This window comes from Crocodylus porosus, unplaced genomic scaffold, assembly GCF_001723895.1.
Source record: "Crocodylus porosus isolate Cpor-Errol unplaced genomic scaffold, CroPor_comp1, whole genome shotgun sequence".
Taxonomy (NCBI): domain Eukaryota; kingdom Metazoa; phylum Chordata; order Crocodylia; family Crocodylidae; genus Crocodylus; species Crocodylus porosus.
Genome location: NW_017728931.1, coordinates 45,147,742 through 45,163,240, shown reverse-complemented (window position 1 = coordinate 45,163,240; position 15,499 = coordinate 45,147,742). Strand labels below are relative to the sequence as shown.

General features: G+C 45.1%; 1 protein-coding gene and 1 long non-coding RNA gene across 3 annotated transcripts in view; both read left to right on the top strand.

The window, feature by feature from the left end:
• Positions 1 to 8,401, top strand: part of LOC109316564 — an 8,783-nt gene extending 382 nt beyond the window's left edge. Inside the window, exons 2-3 of the long non-coding RNA XR_002102871.1 lie at positions 6,295 to 6,301; positions 8,144 to 8,401. This is a non-coding gene — a long non-coding RNA (uncharacterized LOC109316564). The remainder of the gene's footprint in view (positions 1 to 6,294; positions 6,302 to 8,143) is intronic.
• The window catches only part of LOC109316563, a 177,891-nt gene that overhangs the window by 92,161 nt on the left and 70,231 nt on the right, over positions 1 to 15,499 (top strand). The window lies entirely within an intron of this gene.

Genomic DNA, 15,499 nt, shown 5'->3' with positions numbered 1-15,499 from the left:
ACAGGTGTCCTATTTTTTGAAACTGGAAACATTGTAACCCTACAGCAGAGCAACTAAAAACAATAATGATACAGCATGATGCTGCTGACCCTTTTCAGGAATGGTCCAGTGGTCACACACAAACTGACAGGCCAACAGTAGCTGAAGGGAACTCTACGCAAACTTGAATAGAAATAATTAACACCCTGGGAAAAGGGTTCTTTTTCACGTTGCCTGATGGGGTGACCCTACTTTAGTTGGATGAACAAAAATGGCATATATACAACTATAGCTCGTTAATGGAGTTGCTTTATTGTGGCTTACTGTGTGAGCCATGATAGTCAACGGTACAATAGAGGCTGTAAGAGCCATAAGTCGCATGGTGAGGCAGCAGACTTCCAGCCACTTCTTAGTGGTTAGAGTGAATACAGTGGAAGGTGGAGCTGGCGGGTGGAATCACTCTGAATTACTTTAAGTGGCTAGCAGTGGTAACACCAGTTTCAGGCATAGTGGGTTAGAATGCCACTGTCCTTTGCCTGCGATATTTACAGAAGAAAGGGTCCTGTTTCGGCCTGTCTCCAGTTCATTCAAGCCATCATCTTTTTTTTTATCTGCCTTGTAGCCCTCATTCCTGCACACTGATGGATACACGTGGAGCCTATTCCTGTTCTAAGCTCTGTTGACTTGCGTGTGAGAGTTTATTCATACAGCCATAATTGAGTGACTGGAACCTGTGTTGCTGCGAACACCTAGTAAAGACATTAACCAGTATAACAACAACTTTGTATGGCACAAAAGCTGTGTCTGCATTGCTTAGTGCCTGCTGAAGAATCCTTCATATACCCTTAATGTGGAATGCAAGTATGGGTTCAAAGACAAACATTTCTCTGCGTTGTGATAAGAAAATATTTTTTTCCTGGAAGCTGTATTGATACATATATTAAGAAAATGTTTTTATGTTCATAGAATACTTAGCTACTGTTTTGTGAAAGATATGTTTTGTGAAATATATTTGTAAAGAAGCTAATAAAAAGGGGGTGGGCTTGTTGACTCTGACATCTGGTGTGTTGCTATGTTGTAATTCTTTCGTGTTGGCATTTTATCTTTGCTGTGTGAGTGCTGCACAAATTCAGGCACTTACACTTCAGTGAATAAGGTCCCACTGCCAACACAAATTCCAGCTGTAAACATGTAATCAGTTCTTCTGTGGTTTAAAAAGGAAAGTACCCTATGCCTAAATTTAATTTTCATGCATATTTGTCTGTTTGGCTTCTCCCTCAAATTTTGTACAAGTGCTGTTTTGCAGCCAATACAGGAAAGTAACCTTTTGTTGGGGTAAACAAGTATCCCATTCTGATATCCAAAACTGTATGGATTTTATTTTAGTATTGTATATTATACCAATTGGACTTTTTATTACTAATAGTCTGAGGTAGACCCATGTCTTTGCCCAAGGTTACATGAAAATAATTGTTTTGGTAGGTGGCTGTCCATCAGAAACATAGTGAAGAGGCATGTATGGCCTTTTTAAGGATGCTTGGAACCCACTGCTTGCTCTAATGTTATTGAGTCACTCAGGTGCTCATACTTTATCCTCAGTGGAAATCATAATCTCTGCTTCTCAGGCTGAAGGTGAGCTGCTATAGTTATTCACTTGTGTAAAAGGTCAGTAATCATCCTCTAGATCCTAGTTGTACTTTATGGCTATTGAAATAGAACAGGCTACACAGATCTGCCAGGTCAAAGAGAAAAAACGACTAGGATTTAGTTTGCAGATGTGTTACAGAAAGATTTTCAAACGAGCATACTAACACTGCTCCATCAAAGTCAATTTCATCAATTTTTTCAACCCCCCCCCCAAGACAATCAGTGAATCTAATTTTTCAGTTGAAAAACTGTTGAGAAAATGGCCTCAATCCTTGTGAAGGGAGGAGAAATTAATGTATTCAGAGGGCAGTGCTATATTTTATGCAGTTTTGTCAAGTTACACTAAAAAATGCCTGCTATTTTCTCAGGGGGCTAGTTGTTATTGCCTAATGCTCTATTCATTTGTTTATATTGTATTGTACAATATTTGTATTGTAGTAGCACCAAGATGCTCCAAAAAGTCCCTTTGTGTTAGGCATCTTTCAACCATATATAAGACCGCATGCTCCACCGGGTCTTGTTGCCATGGGCCTGGCCTGGCTGGGTGGCAGAGGAGCCCCACAACCTGGCTGGGCCTGGTGCTGTGTCTTGCTGCCATGGGCCCAACCTGGCCAGGTGGCAGAGGGACCCCAGGACCCAGCTGGGCCTGGCACCGGGTGGAAGAGCAGCCCCAAGTGTGGCAGGACCTGGCTGGGCCTGGCACATGGTCCCCATGTGCTGTGCTGGGTCCTGCCACCACGAGACCTGCCTGCCTGGGTGGCAGGAGGAGCCCCAGGGCTGGCAGGACCCAGTTTGGCTTGGTGCACGATCCCCCCACCGCTGTTGTGAAAGGTCAGTTATGGGCCCTGCGCAGGGCAGCTGGGGCCCTGGAGGGCGGAGCTGGGACCCGGGGTGGGGGAGGGCCTCCAGGGTGCCTGGGACCCTGGGCAGGGGGCCTGGGGCCCTATGGCCTCCAGGGGCGAGCTGGGACCCTGGGTGGGGGGGGATCATTCCATGTGCTGTGGGGGGGTGCACCCTATGGGAGCCAGGGGACCCAACCCTCCTGAGCAGCCCCCTCACAAGGTCCTCCATACTCAGAGTCCCCCCAGCAATTGCCCCACAGAGACCAACCCACATCCCTCCCCACACACCCACCAGCCTTCTCCCACATCCCTTCTCACCCCCTTCCTGAAAACATCACATCCCCCACCATCACACACCCATCATGTGTGTGAAGAAAACAAAAAGCACACATCAACACATATAGGTTTTTAGAATTTATTTTTTTCATGATGATAGAGACATTGGTAAGCTTCCAAATTGCTTTAACATTGTAAATATACCAACAAAGCATTACCCAACTGATCGCGCACTCTCTCTCTCTCGATATGTGTGTGTGTATAGAGTGTTTGTTTTAACTGTGGAAGAACATGGATTTTTGGGTATTTTAAAAAATGGATTTGGGATGCTACTGTAGCAGTCCAGCTAGCACAAGGGGTAGTGTGCCAGGTACCAATTGACTGGGCCCCAGAAACTCCTGAGAGCAAGTAGCCCTGAGCTACTTGCCAGGGCATCTTTTTGTATGGAAGGGGCCAGGACAGAGCAACTTTTTATACTGCTGTGGACAGCACTGGTTCTGGCACTAGGCTCTAGCTCCCCCTGATTGCAGATCTGGGTGGAGCCAGGCAGGGTTCTTTTGCCCCAAGTGGCACAATTTGCTCCACAGCAAAGTGCATGTCAGAGCGTGTGCACTGAGGCAAAAAGCCCTGGCTCAAATTTGCACCGTTTCTATTTGAGCTGCTGCAAGCACACATGTTTGCATGTGTGGATGCGCCCAGAAAGAGCATTGACTTTGTCAGCTGACCTTCACCCAAAACATTAGAGTGTTGGAGTGATTTGCCATCTTCCAAAGACAGTAGAGCAGTAGTTGACCAGACCATATATTTCCTCCCAAAAGGCAAACAGTCAGGTAAGTCTGCAGACAGTCATCACATGTCTGCTTTGAGTAGACAGTAGTAACTGATGGACATATGGGAGCCAAGAGGACCTTGGTTAGCATCTCTGGGTTTGCAAGCTCAGCTAAGTATCCATGCTTTTAGATGTGTATATGAACTGAGCTTTCAACCTTTGGCATTCCTTCATCACTGGATTTGCTTTATAGAAGCTGGTTTACTCTCTGCTTTTTTGGTGATGCTTGTTTATGTCATGCTCTTAGGTAGTTTGTCTTGGGGTTTCCAAGTTTCTACATAGTACTGTACTTTGATTCTTCAAACTAGTACTGAATGCTGGGGTTTCCAAGTTTTTACTTTATTATTTGTCCTAGAAGCATGGTATACGAAATGCTTAAAAATAAATTGATTAACACTATTTCTGTAAAGATTTATAAATAAACTGAGGTGAGCTTCCAATTATAACAGACCAATGCTGTGGCCAGCTGGAATATGAAAATCACCTTTTCCGCATGTTCTCTAAATATGTATTTAGAATGGCTCATTGCAATCAGCAGTCAGATTCAGTTGTGCTATGGCTAAGTATTACATGAGTGGAAATAGAGCCTGTTTGGAAACCAGACTGAGAGATCTATTTAACTTGGCTACTGCTTCTATCTGCAATTTTTTGTTTGTTTGATGGGTATAAATCATTATCATCATTCCAACAATATCTGTGAATATTAGGCATCATTATTAGAATTCTTAACTAAGTTCTCATTGTGGTATCTTTGTTTGGTAGTAAAGAGTGGTCCAGAAGAAATACTACTTAATGCTGAGATCCTAGATTGACACTGAATGACTGTCAGTTAGAAGAAGTGTATTTTGGCCTTTAACCAAAACATGTTTGATAAGTTAGGCATTAAGGACACAATGGGTATATCTACATGTGCAATTAGTGCACATGAATAAACTCCAGAGTTTATTGGTCCTGGTGCCATATCTTTACATGCACCTGGGACCACAGCATATTGAGCCAGGTCAGAGCAACCCTGGCTGTCAAGGGGTGTGGGGGCTCAGCCTGTTAGTCTGGGGCTGTTCTCCCCCAGCTCAATGTGCTGTGAAGGGGATGGCTGGGGCACGAGGGTGCTTCGGTGTAGGTCTAGCTGGTAGGTAGCCCCTACATGGAAGCATCCTTATGCCCCAGTTAGCTGGGGCAGTGTCTACGTACGCGCTGCTGTGGAGTTTTTTTATTCCACAGCAGGATAGTACTTGTAAATACTTAACTAAGTTCTCATTGTGGTATCTCATATGTATAAATACAAGCACTAGTAAATTAATTTACTCCAGCCTAATAGGGGCACACATGTAGATTTGCAGCATTTTACTATACAGCTAATTAGTTTACTACACGGTAAACATCTCGTGTAGATGTGCCCAATGAGAACAAGTCAGTAGTCGTACACTTGCTCAAACACTTGCTGAACCAAGCCCAGAGTGCTCAACATGCTTTATAATTAAGCCTTATAAGACAGAAAACCTCACACAGGCACTTCCTTATTGTCACTTTTTGGACTATTACCACAGAGCTAGTACAAGTTTTTCTGCCAAATTCCACAGGAAATTAACTTTTTTGTTTCTGCTCACTTTGTACTCTCCAATTTTTGCTTTTCCTGCCTGCCAAAATGTCAGCTTTTAAATTCAGCATTCACTTGATGTTCAGTCAATTTTTGTTAGGAAAAGGGTTGTCTTCACTGAGAGAAACCTGTTATCTAGCCAAAAATTCAAGGAACATGATAAGTATTGGGATAAAACAGGTTTGTATTTGAGTTCCAACCAATTTTACTCAAATCAGTGCATGCAATGCAAAGAACTTCAGATTCTGAATATTTTATATTTCATTATGAATACTTTAAAATGTCTTGAGTCTTAGTGCCTTATATAGAATATACTATACTTACTCAAATATAAGATGACCCTTATTATAAGACAATCCTCCAATAATTAGATTCTATATATAGGAAATATATAAATTTCAGTTTGTCTTGAATTAGTCCCCCTTTCACTGCTATAGCAAGGAAAATAAATCTGGAGGGTCAGGTAGCCCCTTTGCTCTCTGCTTCTTCCTAACTTCTTCCCCCTGCAGCCCCTTCCCCTCCTTCTTACTGTCAGACCCTATTCTCCATGAGCTTATGGAAGTGATGAGCAAATTCGAAAAAAACTGGGCACATCTACATGAGACATTTAGTGTGCAATGGGCTAATTAATGGAACAGTAAATGTCTCAACATTTACATGTGTGCCCCTATTAGGGTGCATGAAACTGATAAACACCGTAGCAAGGTTAAGACTTTTAAATACAAGCCCTACCCTGCTGCAGAATTTTTTCATGTGCAGCAGTGTACATGCAGATGCTGAGCTACTGACTGGGATGTGAGGGAGCTTCAGTCTAAGGGCTGCTTGCCAGCCTGCCCCATGCTAACTCCTTTGTGCCCCAACAAACCCCTCTGCAGCACATTAAGCTGGGTCAGAGCAGCCCTGGGCTGGCAGGCCGGCTCCCCAGATCCCCTCTCAGCTGCGGCTGCTGTGACCCTTCTCAGTGTGCTGCACTCCAGATGCATGTGTAAACTGCATGGCCAGAAGCTTCCTAGGAGCAATAAACTGCAGAGCAATAAGCTCCACAATTTATTGCTGCCCATTAGTGACATGTGTAGATATGCCCACTGACCTTGAACTAAACATAGTGGGTACATCCAGAAGAGTGTGCACGTGCCACTTGTGGCATCTCAAAGCCCTTTGAGATGCTGCAAGAGGCATGTGTGGGAACAAAAAAAATTCCCTGTGCTGCAAATTTGCAGCACGGGGACAAAATTAGATTCCTGCATATCCAGGGGTCAAAAAATACCCCAGGCAAAAAAAGCTGGGCAGGGCACGGTCCAGAACCATGTCCTGAGACAACCGGAGGCTCAGGCCCTCCACAGATGCACTGGTAGCTAGCCAGAGCATCTCTGTGGATGGCTCTCACCATGGTGCTAAAGCAAGTCGCCAGTCTGCAGGGTAAGTAGGGGATGGTGGCAGAGCTACAGGAGCGGGGAGGAGACCCCATAGGGGGACCCCTGCCTGGCCCTATTTCCTGCCTTCTCCCTGAGCCCCCCGATCACTGCCCCACCCAGCCCCATCGCCCGTTGGCTCCTGCAGCCCCCCTGATCACTGCCCCACCTGCCCCACAGTCCCTGCACTCATCAGCAGTAGCTGCGGCCATCAGGGTCACAGGAGCCTCCTGGCAGAGCCCTCTCCTGCACAGCACAGGGTGGCAGGGACCAGCTGTTGCTGCCTGGCACTGGTGCTGCCACTGCCCAATTGCGTGGATGTAGCCCGGGTTGGCAGGGTGCAGTGCAGCTCTGCGTGCTGTCAGGCAGCTGGGCTGCTCAGGCTGAGTGGTGCCAGGCCTCAGGTTATGGCCTCAGTGGCTCCAGCTGTCTGACAGTACACGGAGCCATGCTGTGCCCTGCTGATCTGGGCCGCACCTGCACGATGGGGCAGTGGCAGTGCTGGTGCCAGGCAGCTGGGGCCAGTCCTTGCTGACCCCTCGCTGCCCCGTTCTATGCAGGCGGGCTCTGCCAGGAGGCCCCAGTGACCCTGACAGCCGCTGCTACTGCCAGTGAGTGTGGGGCTTTTATTTTTTTAAAAGCTGGGGCCAGGTGGGGCAGCCATTGGAGGGGTGGGGGAGCACACAGGGGGCACGTGGGCCCTGCGGGGGGGATGGTAGCCCTTGTGGGGGGGCTGTGGCCCCAGTTGGGGGGGCTGTAGCTCCACAGTCCCCCCACAATCCACCTACACCTACACACATACACACCACACCTCCTCACATCCCTCCACAGCCACCCACATCCCTTCCAACCCCCTTCCCACCTCCCTCCTACAAACCCCACATCCCCCCATGCAGACTGTGCCCAGCTGCCAGACAGGATGAAACTTGCTGGCAGGAGCTGTGGCTGCAGGGCCAGCTGTCCCCACAGCCTGATGAGTGAAGGGGTCAGGGTGAGCTCTAACCAGTCTATGGTATGAACACTGAAGGCAAACAGCAAAACATACAGGTATTTAGAAGTAATTGTATTATGATGATAGAGACACTGGTAGACTTCCAAATTGCTTTAACATTGTAGATATATGAATAAAATATTGCCCAACTGATCGCCCTCTCTCTGTCTCTGTCTGCCTGTTTGTCTATCTGTCTGTCTGTCTGTTTCTCTCTATATAGTGGGCTTTTGTTTGAATTGTGGAAGAACATGGGTTTTGGGGAATTTGAAAGAGTGGCTTTGGGATTTTTTTATTTGGGATTTTTTAGTTTTTAAATTGCTGTTAGTGAGGTAAGTGGCAGGACCCAGGCTTAGAGCTGGCACCCAGGACCCAGCTGCCTGGCTGGGGCCAGGAGGACATGCATTGACAGTTCAAAGCAGGCCACCACACTGAGAACTTCTTCCAGGCAATAGCTGCCCACATGGCCAGAAAGGGGCACAAATGGCAGCAGTGCCACACAAAGGCAAACTCTGCAGCCACAGCCCACTGGCAGCTGGCCCAGAGGAGCAGATACCTCTAATAGACACGCAGTCCCCATCTGGGTCTGGCAGGTGCGCAGCCTTTGGGCCACATGCTGTCGCAGGTAGTAGCAGGTCACAACCAGGCAGCATCCCCCAGTGCAAGTGCTGCAGTGGGTAGAAGGTGCAGCAAACTCTCAGGGCTGCTTCAGCAGTCCAGCTGGCACAAGGGGTGCTGTCCCCAGGTACCAATTGGCTGGGACCCTGAAGCTCCTAAGAGCGAGTGGCCTAAGCTACTTGCCAGGGCAGCTTTTTGTACTGCTGGGGCCAGCACAGGTACTGGCCCCAGGCTCTAGCTCCCCCTGGCTGCAGATCCAGGAGGAGCCAGGCAGGGTTATTTTACCTCAAGTGGCACAATTTGGCCCACACCAAAGTGCATGTCTGGGCATGTGCGCTAAGGCAAAAAGCCCTGGTTCAAATTTGTACCACTTCTATTTGAGCTGCTACAAGTGCACATGCATGTGTGGAGGTGCCCAGTGGTGGCAGTTTGCATATAGTACCCATAGACTGAGTTCATCCAGAATTAATGCATTTTCTCTTTTTTGAAACTGGTGCAAGTTTTAGCACAGGTACTCCATAAACATACTTTTAGCAGTAATTCTGTACTCTCTGGGCATGTCTACAGAAGATCTTTACTGCGCAGTAGACTAGTTACTTTTGCAGTACTAGTAAAAACTCTGTAGTAGCATATGTGTAGACTCTGCCCTGCTTGGCTGGGGCATGAGGGTGCTTCACTGCAGGATCTGCCTGCCAACTAGCTCTGCACTGAAACACCTTTGTGCCCCAGCCAGCCCTTCCACAGCATGATGAGCTAGGGGGAGCAGCCCCAGTCTGGTAGGCTGATCCCCAGGTCCTGTGCCAGCAGGGGCTGCTTTGCTGTAACTCAACTTGTTGTGGCCCCAGGCACACGTGTAGATGTGCAATTGGGAGCAGTTAACTCCAGAGCATTACATTTAAGACTTTATTGCTGAGCATTAATAGGCACATGTACACACCCACTTATATTTATTACGAACTATGTATGATACTAGGTGATTTACTATATAGTTCACTGGGCTGGGCCTCAGCAGAGCCAACAGCCATGGTGACCCCAAAGCTCAGTAGTGTTCAGTATGTGTGCGCGCAATCCAGAACCCCTCCCCCACAAAGGATCCAGGTGCTAATTAGCCCCCCCACTCATGATTGGAACCAGATGTCCTTGTCGTGAGTCCCAAAATCCTCCAAAAATATATAGGCAGATGAGGCATACGGCAACCTAGTCTGGGGTCACATTAATCGTATGTGACAGGATGAGAGAGGGGGTGACAGGGAGATTCTGGGTGAATTGTTTGGGACCCCATTTGGTGATGTTTGCCAGACTTTTAAGGCTTCTGAAGAAATAGGAATCATTGGAAACGGGAAAGACAAGGGAGTGAAGACGAAGCTGAAATGTATTCAGTGTAGTGGCAGTTCAAAGATGGAGCATGTATTTAATGTGGTTTCCTTGTATGCAAATATAAGATAAGGGGCTCCCCCCACCTATGCTGACTGGGGGGGAAAAGCCTTGTCCTGTATTCAGTAGTAGTTTGAAGAATTCAAGCACAGTACTATGTAGATGTTCTAAAGCAATAACAACCTTAAGAAAAAAGAAATATTACAGTAAAAGCTGTGTTATCTGGCACTTTATTAAGCAGCATGCTCTATTAACTGGCATGCCAGTCGATGCAGCAAAAGTTAAACTGGAAGTTCCACTGTGCCACTTCTGGTTTCGCCGAGTCCCACTTCGCCAACTTTGGACCGTGGCCCAAGGCAAAGCAGCCTGGGCAGGGCCCCCCTCCCTGTCCCCTGGCACACTGACACCAGGGAGTGATAGCCCTGGTGCACCAGATGCAGTGGGAGGGAGGTGGCCCAAACAGGCAAAGATGCCTCTCAGATAACCGGCATATTTGATTAACCGGCACTCCCCATTCCCCATGGATGCCAGATAACACAGCTTTTACTATATATATAACCATATATTGTATCTCAAGGTCTTATTTTCAAAGTTCACATTACTTATAACTTCATCCAAAATACTAATTGCTATTTTGCTGTTAGTTCTGAACTACTCTGCCACATATGCCCCTGCACTCTCAACTCCTCTCAGGTGGCAGCACTGTTAAGACAGTAGCCTAAGCAAGGTATGACTACAAGGCACAGTTCAGTGATTAGAAAAAGAGGGATGTGTGTTAGCTCTGAACAGTAGTATTAAGAACGTAGCCAGGCACCCAAGGTGGCTGCTGCAGACAGGGACAGTGGTGACTTCCAGTTGCCACTGCTGCCACAATTGCAATCGCGCATCTGTGGCAAAAGCTGTTTCCCCACCTTCTCTGCTCTACTTACACCACTGCATCTGAATGAGCTTGTATGTCCATACAGCCCCATGCAGAGATGTTACCTTGGGTTCTAGAACCAATATTACTGTTCCATGCTAGATAGCCCAGGGGAGCACTGGACCAATATGACTCTACTGTTTCCAGGCCTGGAGCACTAGCATGGGTATACTATAGGGCTGTGCGAAGCTTTGGGTGCTGATTTGATTCGGAGGAGATTCAGCCCAATTTGGTGGCTGAATCTCTGAATCTGAATTGAATCAGGAGACCAATTAAAAGGTCCGAATTGATACCAAGCTCTCCAAATTGATCTGGAAAAGATTCAGAGAGCTTTGATGATGTGGGCAGTCCCTGCTCGCTGCAGCAAGGAGCTGGACACAGACTCCATGCTGGTAAGTAGGGGGTGGGACAGGGAGCTGGAGGAGGTGAGAGGGACCATGGGGGGACTCCTGCCAGGCCCCATTCCGTGTCTGCTCCCCCAGCCTCCCTGAGTGCCCCTGACCCCTGCTTGCTTTCCCAACCCCCCTCATGGCTGCCCCACCTGTCCCAGCTTCCGGTTGTTTGAAAAAAAAAGCCCCCACTCACTGGCTGCTGCCAGGCAGGGGGGCAATCCCTACTGCCCTCCATTGCCCTGTGCTGCATGGGGGGGCTCTGGCATGACCACCCCTGCCCGCTGTCCCATCCCCACCATGGCTGCCCTGCCCACCCCAGCTCCTGGCCCTTTAAAAAAAACAAAGCCCCAACTCACTGGCTATTGTAGCAGCCTTGGGGCTTCTGGGGGCTCATGGCAGAACCCACCACACAGTGTGGGGCAGTAGGGATCACCCCTGCCTGGCAGCAGTCTACGAGGGTAGGCTTTTTTCTTTGTTTTGTTTTAAAGGGCTGAGAGCTGGGGCGGGCAGGGCAGCCATGGAGGTCAGGGGGCTGGGAGAGTGGGCAGGAGTTGCGGGGCTCATGGCAGAGCCCTCTACGGAGTGTGGGGCAGGGATTGCCCCCCCCAACCTGGCAGCAGCTGGTGAGTGTGGGGATTTTGTTTTTTTTTTAAAGAGCCAGAAACTGGGAGAGCGGGCAGAGCAGCCGTTGAGAGTGGGTGGGGGATGGGGCCGATTCAGAGATTTGGCCGATTTGGCTGCAGCTGAACCTCCAAATCAGATTCGGCCAAATCAGTTTGGGACAGTGATTCGACTCGCCGAATTGAATCACTGTCCCCCGAATTGGCCGAATCCAAATCGGAATCTGAAGCAAATACTAGCCACTTTGCACAGGCCTAGTATACTGTCTTTACATAGCATTGCATTGTACCATGTGGATGTACCCTTAGGTCCTTCACTCCATGGTGGGAAGGTACAAGGACTGAGCAGAACTTGGACTCTGTTCTCCCTTACCAAGGGACATATGCTGGGATGAAGTATGTCCCCGTGCAAGGAAGAGGAACAGGGTAGGTTGTGAGTGGACCTAATGAGATTCTGTGGCTGGAAGATGAAGCTAGACAAGGTCAGACTGTAGTTTTTTTTTGACAGTGAGGGTATTTTACCTCATTGTTAAATCCATTTAACTCCATTACATGAAGTATTTAGATGCAGGTGAGATATCTTTTGAAGAGAAATGTGGTAGCTTAACCAGAAGTGTTGAGGAGCCACTGTATGACACTGGCCTGTGCTATGTAGGAGGCCAGACTACGGGTGCCCGTACACAATCACAGAGGGTGCTCTGATGTGCTGTAATTCCAGTGTGTCAGAGCCTGCTAAAGCATGGCATTTACTGTGCTCGAGCAGCCTCCTGCATCTCATGTATCTGCATCTTCACACTTAAAAATGGCAGCGGGGACACTTGAACTAAAACTTGTCAAACAAGCTCTGGGAGCTGGTCTAATTAAAGCAGTGCCCCCTCATCCCTGAAGGATGTATAAAAGTGCCCTAGATCATCATGGTAATTTCTAGCTCTATAGTCTATGAATTTCTGGCTCTCAGAATCAACATGTTGTCCCAAACACAGGTCTTGCACAGTTTTTCCCTAGTTGTTTGCCTGTGACACAAAATTATTTAAAACAAATTAGTTATTTTAAGAGAAGAACAAAAATGATCAGGAATAATAAAAATTCCCTTTTCCCCCAGCTTCAGACTACTAGATAACCTTACAAGGATACAGATAATAAAACGTCTTACAGTCTTTTAATTGTCAACGAATTAAGAAGTATTTTGGGAGAAGGGTTTTATTGAGCAAAATAATCAAGCCATTTAATTTGATTACTTAAATAAATAGCAGTATTTTGATGGCATCTTTTCGTACTACATTTTATTTAAGAGAGTAGTACACTGCTTGTAAAGATTTTGTTTCTTCCATGCATTCTAAAGGCAAGAATATGAAACTCTTATTAGACTAGTGATTCTCAGGCAGGTTCCTGCAGCACCTTATGGTGCCTTGAAATGCTTACAAGGGTGCCATGGGTGCCACACAATTTTATCAGTGCTAGGTGATTTTAGGTGATATTGTTAGTGTTAGGTGGTTCACAGGAAAAACCCAGAGGTTTCAAATAGGAATCTTTTATTAAAAATATGTGGCCATGTTCTTTCTAATAGAAGAATTGCTCTGTTATTTTTCTGTAACAAAAAAATGAGTGAAAACAAAGAACTAGCATTTTATGAGGGGTGTTTTGATTCAGATGAGGGGTGCCTCTCTTCTAATAAGGTTCAGATCCCTACTGCGTTAGACCAATGAAGTAATAACTCTTATTACAGTGAAAGTAGTAGCATTGGCCTTAGTGAGGCCTTATTGCAGGATCAGGTCTAAATTTTTAATCTGATGTTTTATGCTCTATTCATTTAAATTTTCTAATAATTTTACAATTGAAAGCCATTTTTATGCCTCATGAAACAGAACACTTATGGTGACTGAATGATCCTTCTTAATATACAGCAAATATTAGTCTACAGGAATTTTTGTGGGGAGTTCGTTCTCTTAGAGAGAACTACTGTTCAGTCTAATTATTACAGATTATCAGATTAATTTTTTAATTGGACAACATAATTAAAATAACCCCCGCTAGCACGAAACAAAGAGCATATCCTTTGTCTCATGTTCACTCTCTGAATTGTTATTGCATATTCAAAGCATTGCAAGGATGTTTTTATTAAGGAAATCATCATTCAAAATAGTTTGCTCTATTTGCTTCAGCTGTCAGTTTAGTAAATTTATTCAGACCAATAATGGGCTTGGACAGAATTTGCAAAGTGCTTTTCCCCCTGTTTTTGAAATATGATGAATGTGCCATATAGATGACCTTTACACAAGGCCACATGTTAATATTCAGGTCCGTGCTTTTGTTTGTCTTGAACAATGCCTGTCATTAAGAAAGCTTGGTTTGCCAATATGACCCTCTGTTAGAATGCTGGACCATTCCTGATTGGTCACCAGGAAGCATCATGTGCCTTTGATTGAAATGACATGAAAGATGTATGGTCAAAGTGCTGTACTCAGCACCACTGCTGTGATGTGAAGAAAACCACTTTGACCCAAATAGACCTGCACTCACACAATGTCGCACCAACCAAAGACAACATATTGGGAAGAAAAATGCTTGTAAACTGTGTGTGCTGGAAGATGTATTGGCCAGACGGCCATAGGGCAATCTTTGAACTATTGAAATCTTTAGAAATATTGTTTAGTTCTTGGACAATACTTACAAAACTAATTAATCAAGCATAGATGGTTATTTTCACTTTCTACATAGTGCATCATTTTAGTGTAAGAATAGGGCTGTCACATTTACTTTGTTGACCGTTTCACAGGTGCTTGCTAGAAAAAGCTTAGCTTGATATATTTTAATGCCAGTTGCAGTTCTAATTTTAAAAATACAATCTGAACATATGTGACATATTGCTAAATATTAACTGGCTTCCAACTTCTTTGTTTGTTTCCATTTTTATGTTTACACACCACTTGGGCTATGACACACGATTTTCTTTTTAGTTCTAGTCCTGTTATTTTTAATTACCACTGGGAGCATTTTGACAGCTCCTCTAGACTACTATTTTAGACTTGCTTTAGACTTAATATGTTATGGCACATGAAAGCTGTATACCTCAGTCTAAAAATCTATGAAATAGCTATCATTTTTAGATCCACTGATTAAAAATACAATGCAAATGATTATCATCATCATTATCATCATCATCCCAGCTTCCTTGTGAAAAGCATCTTTGAGTTTGACATTGCCCTCAATGGAAATTTGAGAACACTTTGCTCCTTGTGGAAATGGGATTTTTATATATGAGGAAACCATTGGTTTTGCAAATTGTCTCCTCCATGTATGGATTACAGTTGCCCTACCTAGTTTCATAACAGTTTAAAAGTATATTTTGCAATGTGCCTCCTGCCTAAGGATTGTTGGCCTGTTTAAATAGTAATTTAAATATATATTTGCTGTTGGTTTTGGAAGCCATTTTAATATTAGTGATTAAACCTTGAAATTAATTGGTAGAATCAGTGAGGAATGTATCAGAACATTAACTACTTCTATTTTTACCTCAAGCTATTGAGTATAGCAACAATCATGAAATACTACTAATGATCCCATATGTGGGTTACACTTTTGTTTCTGCAAAGAGCATTTTATTAAGAGGCAACATTTTAATTAAATATAATAGTTAAATAAATGTATTCAAGCAGTTACCTAACTTGGGTCACAATTCAGCAAAGCACTGAAGTGTATATTTAAGTACCTCCCTGTTTGCCTATGCTGCACAGCATTTATTCTTAATTTTAAGGAACTGAGCAAAGTTAAGCATGTACTTATAAACTATTCTCAATAGGGACATTTTCTGGATTAGGGCCTAACTGTTATGCTCTATATATTTTAATACTTTAGGCCCTGGTTCAAGAAGGTCCTTAGGCACATGTATAATTCCTTGCTGAATCTGGCTTATAAAACATATACTTGTTGAATATATCAATACAGAAAACTATTTATGCCATTAAAATATATTATTGATTAATATATATTAATAATTTACTTTCTC